The sequence below is a fragment of the Brassica napus genome, chromosome C8 (genome assembly GCF_020379485.1).
Source record: "Brassica napus cultivar Da-Ae chromosome C8, Da-Ae, whole genome shotgun sequence".
Lineage (NCBI taxonomy): Eukaryota > Viridiplantae > Streptophyta > Magnoliopsida > Brassicales > Brassicaceae > Brassica > Brassica napus.
Window position 1 is genome coordinate 8,073,268 of NC_063451.1, and position 3,638 is coordinate 8,076,905.

At 44.3% G+C, this 3,638-nt stretch overlaps 1 non-coding gene across 1 annotated transcript; it reads left to right on the top strand.

Annotated features, from left to right (window-relative positions):
• The first annotated feature begins 2,494 nt into the window (after positions 1-2,494).
• LOC125592107 lies at positions 2,495-2,601 on the top strand. Its single transcript, XR_007327957.1, has one exon. It is a non-coding gene; the product is annotated as a small nucleolar RNA R71 (small nucleolar RNA).
• The last annotated feature ends 1,037 nt before the right edge of the window (positions 2,602-3,638 follow it).

Here is a 3,638-nt window from a genome sequence, read left to right on the forward strand (position 1 = left end):
CCTAGGGGTTTTCTGCGGTTTTTGGGAGAACAAGTTTTACCCTTCCGAAATGTTTTCGGAAAACGTGTTTTGGTAAAACCCTTACGCATTGAGATTTCTTTTGTTCGGTAATGAGCCAAACTTACGGGGTTTGATAAGATTTATCGTTTCCCTTTATGTTTAAAAAGAGAAATCGCGAGCTCGTTTCATTTCACTTCCTCTGGCGAATTGTCGCAGCAAGGTTTTTGATTTTCTCAAGAACTGTGGCGCTTGCATAGGCGTTGGCCATAGGCGAAGTGGCGGCTGGAGTTTTCTTACCAGCATTGTTGCGAACTGTAATTTTCTTTTTCGTATTTCCAGACATTGTTTTGATAAAGCGTTTTGCGGCTATGAGTTAGAGTAATCCGTACCTCCCCTCCTTCTAGAGACAAACAGTGAGAACCGAAATTCGCACTGTCGTTTTACGTTTAAATTAGGAAACTAGGAAAACCCTAATTTTCCAGAGGTCCCGGATCTCTGCGAGAGCCAACGGCAAGTGACCAAATATATGCGGAAATCATGAAAAGATAACAAACGAGTTTAGAGAAAACAGTAGATCTTATTTCGAGTCGGCGTGAGAGCGTTGCGATCATAACAAGAGATCATAAAAGCTTTGGCCGCAAAGGCTGTCAGCGATTTACCTAGTTCTAGCGGCCTAAAAGCTCAAACCTAGTTGACTCGCAGCTCGATAACAAAAGACGAAGAAAATACAGAAAAGGTTTTTGATTGATTTCGGACTGAACCTTATGAACGGCTGCCTACGTACCCCTTTCGAGGATCAAGCCTAACGTAGTTCAAGAGTGAACCAAGAGATCGAACTGCTTGTGCACGTTCATCTGGTAATCGGGTGCCAGTCATGGAAACAGAGCATGTCGAGAATAATGCCTCAGAGTTTCTAAGTGCCGAGAGTTCTCAGTCTAAAAAGTTGTCCCCCATGCCTCTCGCCTAGGACTCCTTATATACTCGCTCCTAGGTCGGTTTACGCTTTTCCCCTTCTGCCCTTAAGCCGTCATAGCATAAAATTGGAGATATTCCATTTTTCCCGATCTTCGTAATTATCTTCAAAATTTCGTATTTATCTGCGGAAACTTGACATTTATCTTTCCTTACGAACCAAGCGTAAACCGTCCCACAGTTTACGGGCTGCTGGTTAAGAAATTGTAAGGTGGGCTTTGAGTCATGCCTTAGGTCCCTTTGGGCCGTCTTTCGACTTAAAGCGTTTATTACGACTTCTTTCGATAAAAACAAACTTTCTGCGGTTTTTATCGTAAAGTTTGATTGATGACTTCGAATGGCGGAAAACATGAAATGGGTTCGCTATGGTCTTCGGGAGACAGCATCGAAGGGTAGACGAGAATGCATGGATTCGTGTCGTATCGACGTTTCGGAAGAGCTCGGTCGCTACGTAGCGACCGAACGGAATGTACGCTCGTTTGCTACGTAGCGACTGAGCCAGACGGACGCTCGGTCGCTACGTAGCCACCGAGCGGGACGTGTGCTCGGTCGCTACGTATCGACCGAGCTTAGCTCGAGCTCGGTCGCTACGTAGCGACCGAGCAGGACGTGTGCTCGGTCGCTACGTGGCGACCGAGCTTGGCTCGAGCTTGGTCGCTACGTAGCGACCGTGCGACCTTTTTAGGGCTTTTCTCTGATGTCTCGTGTTTCTTCCGCAGGGCTCTTCTTAAGAATAAATCTTTTCCGAAGATTTATTTTTCGTAAAAATGTCATGCCGATTTTTACGGACTTTCAGACATTGATTCCGTCGTGACCGATTTTGACCCCAACACTAGGGTATTATGGTAATTTGTGGTTGCTTCTGGGCTTCAGTCGGTCATAAAATATGCTCAGCCCATATTCTGGCATCACTGTCGACCGACACCAATGTTGTTTCATCGATCGACAGTCCTTCATCTGCTCGACAGCTTCCTCTCGCGAGTCTTTCTGCTGGAAGGTTTATTGCTGATTGTTGTAAAAAGGCTTCTGCTGGTAGTTGCCTTGACGAATGTACTACGGCTTGTTCCTAAAGTTGCCTTGCAGTGTGTTTTGTCCTTTAGGGATCTGGGTATTCTGATTTCTGTAGGTGAAGTTTGGATTGCAGTTCCCTTTTCCTCCTACATAGTTAACTTCTTCTTGGACACTATGCACAAATTCTTCATGAGGCTCATTGTGGACCAGCTGTTGATCATATTCACCAACATAGTGAACTTGTTTCTTTTGAAGCTGAAGGAGTTGGTCCATCTCTCCTCTTAACACTTTTAACTCTCTTATAGCTTGCTCATCTTGAGTCACAGTACCTCTGTCTTAGCGATCATGGTCATCGCTGTAGGTGGAGTCTGTTAGGGCCAAGTTCTCAATTAGCTGCATTCCATCTCGTTCTTCGCGTCCCAGGAAATGACCATTACCAGCTGTATCAAGCCTTGATCGAAACTTTGGGAGAAGTCCCCTGTAGAATGTATTGAGTAGACTTTCCTTTGTGAAACCATGGTGAGGGCATTGCATTGTGTAACCTTCGAAGCGCTCCCATGCCTCTCAGAAACTTTCAAGTCCCCTCTGTGTGAACCCAACAATTTCATTTCGGAGCCGTGCAGTTCTTGAGGTGGAAAAGAACTTGGTTAAGAATACTTTTTTTGCATTCGTCCTATGTTTCGACCGAACTTGAAGGTATGTCTTCTCCCATAAGTGTGCTCTGTCGCCAAGTGAGAATGGAAAGAGTTTGAGTTTGAAGGCATCTTCAGAAATTCTGTTGATCCTTACTGTCCCACATAGTCTATCAAATGTGTGAAGATGGTCTAGAGGGTCCTCCAGTGGCAGTCCATTGTACTTGTTGGATTGTACCATGTTGATCAAGTTTGACTTGAACTCGAAGTTGTTGTTCGCCCCCCGGAGGTGCGCGAATGCCCATCTGGTTGTTGTGAATGGTTGGCTCGTCATGAGCACCTATGGCTTGCGGATTTCGCGGCTGGTGGACGGGTCTAGGGTTGGGCATGAATGCCCTGAGCAGCGACTTGTTCTTGAGGTGGATGTTGTTCTCCTTCCATGTCCAACCTCTGTCTTTCTAGTTGTGCAAGTCTTTCCTGCTCTCGTCGTTCTCTTGCTATTGCACTTTGGTAAGCTCTGATGTCCTAGATTTGTGGAGTTATATCGATAGATCCTCTACTGCATAAGTGCATTCATCTGTCTTTGACATAGAGAAAAGAGTAGAGAGAGAGAGAGAGTAATAAAATAAAAAAAACTTAGTCGTAAACGACAACCAAATCTCAATGTTTAAATCTAGTCTTAGGATGGCAACGGCGCCAAAATTTGATGTAGATAAAGTTTAATTTCTCTACCACTCTGCTGCAAGCACAACAGTGTCGATGTAGTAGTAAAGATGTCAATCCAACCTAAAATTGTTTAAAGCAAGGAGAATACAAGAAGTCATTTAATCTAAGCAAATCAAGTTGGTTTTAGTGTGATGAACTAGTCTCAGACAACAAACGCGAACAAGAACAGATTATAATCAAGGTTAAAGGCTAAACTCATGGGACAAGGCAATCGATTTCGGGTGATAGGCTTCAGACTTAAGATGCTCAACATAATCAACTAACAAGTTTCTTTAACCTAGGAACACAATGATAAGC